Genomic DNA, 11937 nt, shown 5'->3' with positions numbered 1-11937 from the left:
ACTGGCATAAATTATATTCCTATCCTTTAATTTTTTATCAGTTGAATCCTGTATCAAGTTTGCCATTATTTTGCTCAGGACTGATATCAGGATAACAGAGCTATACTTATCCAGGTCATCCCACTTGCTGTTTTTGAATATTGGCATGATAACAGCACTCTTCCAGTCTTCTGGCATTTCCCCTGTATTCCAAGATTTATTAAAAATTAACAACAGTGAACCAGAGATATCCTCAGCCAATTCCTGTAGACTCTTAGGTGAATATTATATGGGCCTGCTGATGTAGATATTATTTAACATCTTCCTCTGTTACTAATGGACTGGAAAGTACATTATCTCATGTGATTCGAGTACATTATCATGCTTTTTTCAAAATATTGAACAGAAATATTTGTTGAACACTTTTGCCTTTTCTGCATCATTATAAACAGTTTTACTGCCTCCATTTAGTGATGCTAGTAATGCTACCATCGCTAGGATTTCTTTTGTTCCTAATATACATCAAAACTTCGTATTGGCCCTAGGCCTGCCAGCCATGGATATTTCCCTGATGTCTTTAGCTTCTCATATCAATTTTCTATACTTCATAATTTCTAATTTATATTGATGGCTATTTCCCCTTTTTTCCATTTGCTGTATAGTGCTTTTTCATTTCTAATTGCTGTTTTCACTTCACCAGTGAACCAGCAGTGGCTTAGTGATAATACATAAAGAGCAAATTCTGCACATCACCTGACAGTTCATTACATGGCATCTAATAGTGATATGGTCACTCTAGAGCAGTATTTCCCAAAGGTGGGTCCCAACCCACCAGTGGGTTGTGGGAAAGTTGTATATGTGTCACCCTATCCAGGGCTGGATTAACCCATCACTAGCCTTGGCCTGGGCAAACATACACTTCTCTCAGTGCGGAGAGGAGGCCTGGTGCGGTGGAGTAGGTTGGAGTGTGAGTCCACCTGGTTCTTACCCCCCAGCAGCAGGCCTGGCTTTCTGCTCCAGGTGTGGTGACCTGGCACATGCGGTCACAGCACCCAACTTGAGTGACCCTGTGATTCTGTGCATCACATCACAACACTCAGACTGGGGAGCCAGGACCAGCTTGACAAAGCCCTGGCTGGGATGATTTAGTTGGGGTTGGTCCTGATTGGGGGTTGGACTAGATGACCTCCGGAGGTCACTTCCAACCCTAATCTTCTATGATTCTATGACCAGCCCCATAGGACAGGAGCTGCCCTAGAACCCCACCTCTCCTCTCCACACTGGGCCAGGATTACAGTTGTGGTACCGGGGTGGAGAGTTTATATATATATATATAATGGTGGGTTGCAAAAAAAGACAACTAGCGGTTGGTGGGCTGCCTTAGTAAAAAGTTTGGGAACCACTGCTCTAGAGGCAGCACAGTTGAATTTTTTTCTCAATATGGGCTGCTGTGTTCACGCAGCTCTCCCAAGCTTGGGATATAAATAGAGAACAGCCTTTAGAAAGAAACACAGATGACAGTTTTGCCTGCAGAAGTTCTGAGTGTCCTGCTCAGCCCAGGGCAGGAAAATCCTGCCCAACAGGTAACTGATCCAAATTTTCTCAGGAGGCGAAATGTTCATCTCAACATGTTAGAGTGTCTGCATGAACAGGGAGGAAACCCATTTGTAGCTACAGCAATTTTACTGTGTTGTATGATCATTGTGAATGCTGAAGTGTGTAGTTAGAGCATAAAGTGGCATCAAAGAAATTTTGGATCTTGTCATTGCCCAATGATGAAGCTTCATGGGGGAGTTCCATCAACTCTCTGCCTTTTCCACCTAAATGTTCAGTGGAACAACTGAGCAGCCATGCCACTCTACATCCCCTATCATGCCAGACACCGCATCCTCAGGAGAAATCAAGCCAGTGACAAATAGGACCGTCCATAATTTTAGGATTTAAAATATAAAACCTTTTATAAATGATGAGACACAAACAAACAAAACAAAATAATATCAAGGTGCACTAACCAAAGCAACCACGTGATCTTGTTGTAACTTCTGTCTCCTGTCCCAGTACTCCCTTGAAGCTAGATTCTCTTACTTGTTAAGTCCACTTTTGATTAATTACATAAGAATGGGCATACTGGGTCAGACCAATGGTCCATATAGCCCAGTATCCTGTCTTCTGACAGCGGCCAATGCCAGGTGCCCCAGAGGGAATGAACAGAACAGGGAATCGTCAAGTGATCCATCCCCTGTCGCCCATTCCCAGCTTCTGGCAACCAGAGTCCAGAGACACTTCAGAGCATGGTTTTGCATCCCTGTCCATCCTGGCTAATAGCCATTGAAAAACCTATGCTCCATAAACTTATCTAGTTCTTTTTTGAACCCTGTTATAGTCTTGGCCTTCACAACATCCTCTGGCAAAGAGTTATGCATATGTGGTACAAAGTGAACTTAAAATGGCTGGAGATGGCTAGGAGAGAATTCCCTCCGTGCAGGAGAACTCTCCACCAGTGGAATGCTGACTGCAGCTCAGGGTCAGGAACCCAACCTCATTCAGTGAAGAATCTTCTCCTTAGTGTTTGGAACCAGCCCTCACCTTTGACATCTTAGATGTTAAGTTATTGGGAGTGGACATTGTATTTTACTTGTCTGTAAAGCAACATACACATTTATGGTGCAATATGAAATTTATCATCATCATTAAGGTCGTGCTCTGGCAGCCTTCCCGGATTCTTGATTCACTGAGATCTCAAATACAGACATTAATTGCCCAGATAAGACAACATAAGAATATTAATAGTGTATTGTAGTCAGATTAGATCTGGCTCAGGCCATAGGGACTAACCATTGGACCATGGCTACACTACAGCTTATACCACTGCAGCAAAATACTTCTAAAATTTCCCAGTGTAGATGCACCTTTACTGTGATCATCCTTAAAGCTTCTGGGTGCCTCAGTATGAGGAGAGTCTAAGATTCCATTTAGGTTCTGAGATTTTATCTCTTTTGCTGTGATGGCCACATGAATTCACTTTTTCCAGCACTCCCCAAGCCTGGCTGCGCTCACAGCTGCAGCTCAGTTTATTCAGTTGATCTAATTTACCTAAATGCATGGAGAAATGCTTCCCAGGCCTGAGTCTTCACTACTCTCCCATCACAAAAATGAAAGAGGTTAGACACCAAAAGAGGATCCACCAAAGAGAGTCCATAGCACAAGTTAGAAGCTGCTTCATCATTCTGCCTTGACTTTTCTTCTACGTCAGTGATTTTAATTCATCTTATTCACTGTAGTCAGCTACCTGCTGAACTTTGAGAACCTAAGCAAAACTTTACCCTGTCCCTGCCTCACCTTTTGATCACTGCTGCTTTTTTTGTGATGTATAATTCTTCTTCGAGTGATTGCACACATGTATTCCACAATAGGTGTAAGTGCTCGCCACGCGCATCAGTGCCGGAAGATTTTCCCCTAGCAGTACCCGTAGGGGAGCGCCCCTGTGACACCTGGAGTAGCGCCTCCATGGTGTGGTATAAGGGACGCTGCGCACTCCCCCCACCCTCAGTTCCTTCTTGCCACCAGTGAAGGTGCTTCAGAGCTGCTCTGCTCCAGCTTTGCTGTAGCTCGTCCCCAAAACTGCTTGATCGTTCAGTGTGTGGTACCTGTAGTTAGTTAGTTGTTTAGTTAGTTTAGTTTAGCTAGAGCGCCCGGGCCGGGGCATGTCCCGTGCCCCGGGTTTTAAGTCGTGCGACACTTGTAGGCGGTCTGTGCCAGTGAGCGATCCACACACGGACTGTCTACGCTGTTTGTGGAAACCCATCTCAGCGATTGCTGCAAGATTTGCAAGTCATTTAAGCCTCGAATCAAGAGAGAAAGGGACATTAGGCTCTGGGCTATTCTGATGGAGTCGGTGTTGACCCCGGCTCCGGCGCGCCGCTCCAAGTCAGCACCGGGCACCATGGTGTCAGTGTGCGGTGACCCTTCAGCGCCATCGACTAGTTGGCATCACTCCCCATCCAAGGGGCACACCAAGAAGGCTAGGAAGAGGCCTTCTTCGCCGCGGCACCGGAGTAAACCCGGGACAGAGGCTAGACCCATGATGAGTGGGGATGGAGCCCGTGACTGTAGCAGCCACATAGAGGGTTTGTGAGCCATGCTGCTGCACAGACCACCTTATTGTTGCTCCAAAGAGGAGCAGTTCCCTACCCTCATCATGTGCTATCAACTGTAACCCACACACTAAGGATCAGAGATGAGGCATGGCACACTGATTCTCTAGGATTCAGACTCAAATTCTCCTTCATTTTTTTTCCCTTTCAGTTTCTTGTTGGAAATAACACACAGTAAAAGGAGCTAGTCTGAGGCTCTTTATGACTAGGCATTTGGCAAATGACTGTATAAAATGCAATCCTTAGGGCTTCTTGTCTGCGTATCTCAGCATATCCCATCATTAATCATTCACTTGCAAATCTCCACAGTGTTTGCCTACTCCATGTAGGTGCCAACAAATTCAAAGACAAGAATGTTTACATGTGTCAAAGGCAGGTTCTAACACATACACACACAACCGTTAATAAACTGGGAAGAAACATTTTTCAAGATGATTTTCTAGGTGAAAAAGATACTGTATCGTTATCTCTGCTGGATTTGAATGTGTTACCTTTCACTGGTGTGGAGGATGAAGCACATAAACCCTGTCCCCACAGAGAAAGAAGCAATGTCTGCTCTTTTTATCTCCCTGCACTGTTTCATAGTTCTAACTAAGAAGGACAACTTCCAGATCTAAATATCCCTTTTCCATTGTAAGTAAAGGCATATTTTAGAATAGACAGCAATCTGCAATATTGTAACCTTCCCAATATTACTATGCAGCCAATAAGAAAGAAGTAGAAAAAGATAATTTTGACAAATTAGGATATTGTGACTAGGTGAAGGATGTGCAGAATGTGAGAGAGACAAATACTTCAACTAGATGGGCTGGTAGAGCTAATAGTTTATACAAATTGATGCATAGATACGCTGAACAAATAGAATGGGAGTAGAGACAGAGAGGTGCTGTATAAAGGTTTATTTTAGAGAAAATTACAAGAATAGCATCCCGTATTATCCAGGGACCCATTTCTTCCAGTTCAGGAAAGAAAAGATGATCCCATGGTTAAGACACTCACCTAAGAATTGCAAGACGAGGGGTGAATTCTCTGCTGCGCCACACACTTCCTGTTTGACCTTGGGGCATGTCACTTAACCTATCTTTGCTATAATGGCACTTCCCTATTTCACAAGGGGGTTGTGAGGAGAAGTACATTAAAGATTGTGACGCACTCAGAAACTGTGATAATAGGGACCCTATAAGTATCTAGAATAAATAGATGTGTGAAATTCTCATTAACTGCACTGGGAGAATTGGGTTTCAGGCTGCATTATACCAGGACATTTCAGGGCATGTTAAAACCGATGCAATCTAGTTTCACACTGTGCGCTACCGGGCCAGGGCCAGAAACTGATCACTGGTCAGTTTGAGCATGAATCGCGAGATTTTCAAAGGTATTTAGGTGCCTAAATATGTGGCTAGTGGGATTTTCAAAAGCATCTAAACCAGGGGTGGGCAAACTTTTTGGCCTGAGGGCTGCATCGGGTTTTGTAAATTGTATGGAGGGCCGGTTAGGGGAGGGGGTCGTGGCCCGGCCCCCACCTCCTATCTGTTGTCCCCCCCGGGACTCCTGTCCCATCCACACACTCCCGCTCCCTGTCCCCTGACCACCCCCGCACCCCTGCCATCCCATCCAACCCCCCCTCCTTCCTGACTGCCCCCCCAGACCCCTGCCCCCATTCAACCCCCTGTTCCCCCCCGACCGCCCCGATTCCTATCCACATTCCTGCCCCCGACCACCACCCCGAACTCCCCTGCCCTCTATCCAGCCCCCCCACTCCGTGACCCCTTACCACACTGCCTGGAGTACCAGTGGCTGGCGGCGCTACAGCCCCGCCGCCCGGCTGGAGCTGGGCCCCGCCGCCACCACCACGCAGCACAGAGACCGGGTCAGGTCCGGCTCTGCAGCTGCGCTGCCCCAGGAGCTCACAGCCCCGCCGCCCAGAGCATGGCGGCGGAGCGAGCGAGCTGAGGCTGCGGGGAGGGGGAATAGCGAGGGAGGGACCGGGGCTAGCCTCCCGGGCCAGGAGCTCGGGGGCCAGGCAGGACAATCCCACGGGCCGTATGTGGCCCGCGGGCCATAGTTTGCCCACCTCTGATCTAAACAGATTAAGTGCCTAACTCCCAGTGAAAGTTAATGGGGCGCAGGGGTCGTCTACATGGCGGAACAAAGTGCATTAGCGGTGTGTGATTTGTAAAGAGTTCTAATGTGCTGTGCCCTAACTGCCTGGAGTAGGCCCAGCTGGCGCACTCTAAAAAGTACCTAGTTTGCATTAATGTATTTAATGTTGTTCTAAAATGAATTTCCATACAGAATGATTCAAAATCACGTGGAGAGAAAGGATCTGGTGCTATGATCAGTGAAAAATAAGTCCCTGAATTTTTCTTGTACATCTTGTATAATCCGTCCTCTGCTGCGTAAATACTAGCATGGATGTGCTGAGGCTGGAGACTATTATTAGGAGCCAGACTTCTGAAACAAACATGTTGATTTGTCCCAGAAGTCAGGTTTCAGCAAGCATCAAGAAGTAAAACCTGTTTGGAGGAAGCTGCCAGAGCCAATCAGATTAAACCTTTCCAGGGCTGCAGGGAACTCAACAAACATTTTGCCTGGTTCACATGTCAATTACAGCCCTGTTGTGAGTCATATTAGAGCAGAAGCCCAAAATCAAAAAATCTGAGTTGGGGGGGAAGTGGCCTGCAGGGCTGTAGTTCTCTTCTACCTTTTACTCTCCCACCATCCCCATTAGTTGCATTTCACAACTTTTTATATCTCTGTTAATTGCAACCTGATTGCACATTCATCAGGTAGGAGACAGACCACAACCTCACTGGACCTTGGCATTGCGCTGAGGACAGGAATAAATAGTCATGTAGGATCGGAATCAGCTGCAAACTTTTCATGTTCCGAATGGTTTGATGATGACTTCTCTGCATCTCTAAGATATTGTAGGTAGAGCTGGTAGCGCTGCCTATTATTAAGGTTGCCTGATACTTCCCATTATAAGACCCATTTACAGTTGCTTATTATTTTGCCAAGCTTAAGTAGTTCAGCAGTTTCCAAGAATGAGGCCAGGGAAAAACATGGCCCATGTTAAAAAATTATGGCAACCATTTCTTTGAAGAGTTCTAGAGTTCTAGCGCTTCCATGGTTTGGAGCAGGGACTTGAAATTTGGCGCGGGGGGTGGGAGGGGAAAGGGAGTCCTAAACTGAATGAAGCAGGGGTCCTGTGCAAAACATAGTATGTGGCTATGTAATAAAGATTATATCATAATGCATACACACAAGGGAGCCAAATTAAGGTGCACAGGAAGCCTGAATTCTGGAATTTCCAAATCTTCAAGTGCTTGATTTTGCAATCTTAATAACATTCTTTTAACATATTTTTGTGTGCAATATAGAATCATACAAATGTAGGGCTGGAAAATACTTTTAGGCTGGGATTTTGAAAAGAACCTAAGGGAGTAGAGAGCCCTTGTCCCATTGAATATTCCTGGGATTTGGGCAACTAAAATAAGCAGAAACTAAAAAAGCCTGTGTGGACACAGAGGAAAGCAAAACAGGCAAGGAGGGCTGTTTGCTAAAACAGCATGTGGGGAGATCTTGCACAGATTTGATTAGCTAATGGTTGTAAAATATTTTGAGGATTCAACGTGCCATGTAAGTGCTATATTATTATTTATTATTATTATTTATTTGTATTCTGGTAGTACCATTCAGGATCATGTTCAAAAGTGTGCAAGACATTACACAAATGTACAGGTAGGTGAGAACAGGCAGCTATGCCAGAAAGCAAGGATGTCTTTTCAGGTCCTTGTTCTCATAGCAGCTGGTCAGGTGCTGGGACAAGGCATACTGCAGCCTTGGTATTCACCTGACCAATCTGGCAACACAAGTACAAGGTGGGGAGGTGGCGTTACTAATCATTCTAATATTTCTCTGCATATCTGGAAGAATATTCCATTTTTAAAAAAAGTATGCAGAAGAACTTTGAAGAATGTATTTATATGTGCCAACTGGGTGCAAGTCAGACACCCAATTGGATCACAATATAGATGCCTTCCTGAGTTGTCTGGCTACATTAACTGTAGCTGAAACTTGGATGTATGTGGGAGTCTCTGGAGAGATTGTCCACTTTACAGTCTCTTTATAGTTTGTTTGTTAAACCCTAAAATCTACCTTCTGTTTAGCAAATAACTTCAGTTGCTTTTGGTGCTGCTGTCGCCACATGCAGCTGCCTGGAAGCCCTTGAAAAGGTGTGGTTCAGCACTCCTTAAAAATGAGGACAGACTCATGCTATTGTGGAATTAACCAAAAATGCAAATGCAAAATTTTGGTTAAATGTCAAATTTCCACCTGAAAGTAATTTATTTTAATTTTCTCTCTGTGTGAGATTATTATGGACTTTATGGACCCCTCTTGGCCCCTGGTAGATTTGTGTCTGGGGTGGGGCTGTGAAAGGCAGAGTAAAACTTCAACTTGTGTGGTAGGCTCTCTGTCATCAGGCTGTGGGACAGGTTTGACCTGAGATCATAAATACTGCAGGAACAAATAGGTTTACATGATTTGAAGTGCCTCTGATGCACCCTTGTGTTAGTTCAACCAGGCAAATCACTCACAAGACTACATTCCAGTCAAAAGATATTCCCTGCAGCCAGCTACTCTTCTGTACCTCTGAGTGTAGGTTCATAGATAATGGGCTATTAGAATTAATTACAGAGTGCATACATTTCTCTCTAGGCACTACTAAACAAGCTTTTAGAAGTCATCTTATGTGGACCTGAAAGTGCCTATTCAGTGCACCAGTCGTAAAGGAGCATTGTCTCTTGGGGTTTGTTTTAATGACCGGCAAATTTCAAGAAGTTCCCAAATTGTTTGGATTTCTACTCAGAATTGTGGATGCTTATCTTGAAATTTAACAAAAATAATTTTCATATAAGAATTCCTGTACTTCCTTAGTTTGACTATTATTATTCTGTTTATTCTTTCTATTGATATAATACATATTTAAAATACTACATGAGCAGCTTTCCTTGCAGTATTTTGTTTCCAGTGTTTCTTGTCAAAAGCATGGAGAGTCACAAAGATCTTTTTGAAGTAACCAAGGCTTATCTGGCATTCTGTGAGGAGATTAGACCAGACTACGATTTTATCCAGATCAGCTCATGATTGTCTAGTCATATATTTGGAAATGCAGACAAATTCTGGAATGATCTGTTTGTCAGCTCATAGAAAATTTCTCTCTCCTATGCAAACAGCAAAAAATTGAATTTGAGTTACAGTTGGATAGTGGGAGTATGAGACATTCTAGGCATTTAAGGTTAGATTTTCCAAAGAGACTTCAATGAAGGATCTGAATACACACCCCTAGATTACTACACAATCATCTATGCATGGAAGGATATCTCTGTTGATACAAATTTCTTATGCTGACTTGCAAAAAGGCAGTCTGCAGGCATAGTTTTCCATGACCAGTACAGTGGATTTCCTCCTTGCACACATCTGCTGGACATTATTATATTAACATTGGCAATTGTGCCAAACCAGGGAATTACTAAAAAGCCTACGCTAAATTCTGCTGCCTAGGGTGGGGCTTGGTAAGGACAAACCACTTTCATGTCATTAATCATGACTTTACTATTCTATCGTTCTTTCTTAACTAAAGCTGACCCCTGCATGTAAGATTTTCATGTCCATAGCTAGATCCCAGAGATGGCATGAAAATTTCAAAAAGCCATTTTCTCCCCAAAAAATACCTTGATGGAAAATTTCCCATCAGCTGTAGTCATCACTTTGTGATATAGCAGCATAGCATCATTACTTTATCTCAGCCTTGAAGATATGGTATTTTGAGATGCTTTTAATGCAAGATGCAAGTCAGCTGTCAAAATCAGGGGATCCCATTAAATTAGGATAGATAGTGACCCTGTTTGAAGTTTCATTGGTTCTCTAAAATTTTCCCTTAACAGTTTTAATAGTAATTTTTAACTATTAATGTGTTTGTATCCCTCGCTCATCTTCAGTTCCTACAGATGTTGGATATATAGCCAGCATAAATTACGCATCTTTGAGGTCGCTGCAGAAGTATGCTTTGTATTCTATAGATATGTGCTTTATGCCTCATAGACCCCTCAAACAAATTGCACTCTCTTGCGTGAACGCAGCGTTTCCTACAATACAATGTATAGCAATGTTTAGTGCAATGTATAGGACTTAATAGCCCAGGAACCATACCGGGGATGTCTCTTCATTCACCAATTTGTGTTGGCCCCTCTAATAGAAAGGGGGAAAATCAGGTCTCCCAAGTTCTTCTTGGCAAGTTTATCCTTAATGTCTATTTGCTGTAAGCGAAGTCTAGGGTTACAGTCTCATTTCAGTCTTTGGGGGAGATCCTGTACATCAGATTCAGTGGAGCTATGCTAATTTAAACCAGCTGAGGATCTCTCCCTCAGTGTTTAGCCTGATTTTCATGCTCTGAGATCAGCAGACTGTAGTGGCTGAACGTGTATTGTGCTCCATGAAGCAGCAATGCTGTCAGAGTCAGAGGAGAAGATGGTTGGCTGCTACAGGGAAAGAGTTAGGAATATAATCTGTGCCAACTCATGAAAAGGTGTCAGTCTGGGACCTCACCAAGCTGAACCCTTATGCACTCAGGATAAGGCACTGGGTTCTTATCTTAGTTTTCTCATTTTCAGTCAGCACGTTACCCACAGGATCATGTATTATCACATTCCACAGACATGGCCTCATCTGCTTTCCTGCGTGTTTCTGTTATACAAGCAGAGATGATTAGTTCCCAGATTTCAGAAAAACAAACACACTTGAAGGTTGAAGTTAGAGTCTCTCCTCCCTTGGAGACAGTAACAACATAACACAAAGCAACAGTAACAGATGCAGTCCTCTCTTGAGGGCTACATTATAAACACATGGCAGATCCATTAAACCTCATTTTTAATAAAAGTGCCCTCATTTTTAAATTGACAATATCAGGCTCCCCCTCCTTTTATGATTGTGCACCTCTGTCAATATGTGGGTGAGCTGGCCACAAGGACAGAATAACATGCATGCTAAATCAAGTGCCCACAAGCACAGCACTGGCAAACTCTGGCTTCTGTTAGATCTGCTGGCCCCTTATGGAATGATTTGAATAGATTCAGAGACAATCATGCCTAAATAACCAGAACTTCCTCTAATTCTCTCCCTTGTTCTTTATTGCCAGTGACATTTCTGTTATCTTTTTTTCTATGAATGTCCATCTGCTCCTTCTGTTTATTCCCCCATTTGAAATCACAACACTGCAGTTGTGAAAAATGTATCAATTTTATTAATATATTTTGCATTAAAAGCCAATGTTTTCATGTGCTTATATGTGAATTTTCTCAGAAACAATTTGTTCCTCCATTTCTGTTCATCAAACACATTAGTGAAATTTCACCCTGGAAGAAATAGCAAGTGCATGTTTACACTCTTGTCAGGGTTAGAGTGAATTATTTTCATAGACAAATTTCACCACATTCGCTAATGAAAAATAAGCTCTTACTTTTTGTGGAAAATGGCAGTTAATTCCGAGAGAAACCACAAGCTGTTCTTGTTTTGAGGAACTGGTTAAGAAAATTTTTCTCTGGTCTCTTTTCATGCAGCTTTAGTCAGAATCATCTATTTGTGATGTCATCAACTTCCCAGCAAGCAAGTGTGATGTCTTAACGGAGAATTATGCCTTTATGTGGGGAAGAAGCAGCAGGAGTTGGGTTTTTTAAATGTTTCAAAACTTATATCGTTTATATACTGGCCAAAGTGTGGAGAGGATGGGAGTGGGTTGGTT

Source organism: Chrysemys picta, chromosome 24, assembly GCF_011386835.1.
Source record: "Chrysemys picta bellii isolate R12L10 chromosome 24, ASM1138683v2, whole genome shotgun sequence".
Classification (NCBI taxonomy): Eukaryota; Metazoa; Chordata; order Testudines; family Emydidae; genus Chrysemys; species Chrysemys picta.
This window is presented reverse-complemented; position numbering follows the sequence as displayed.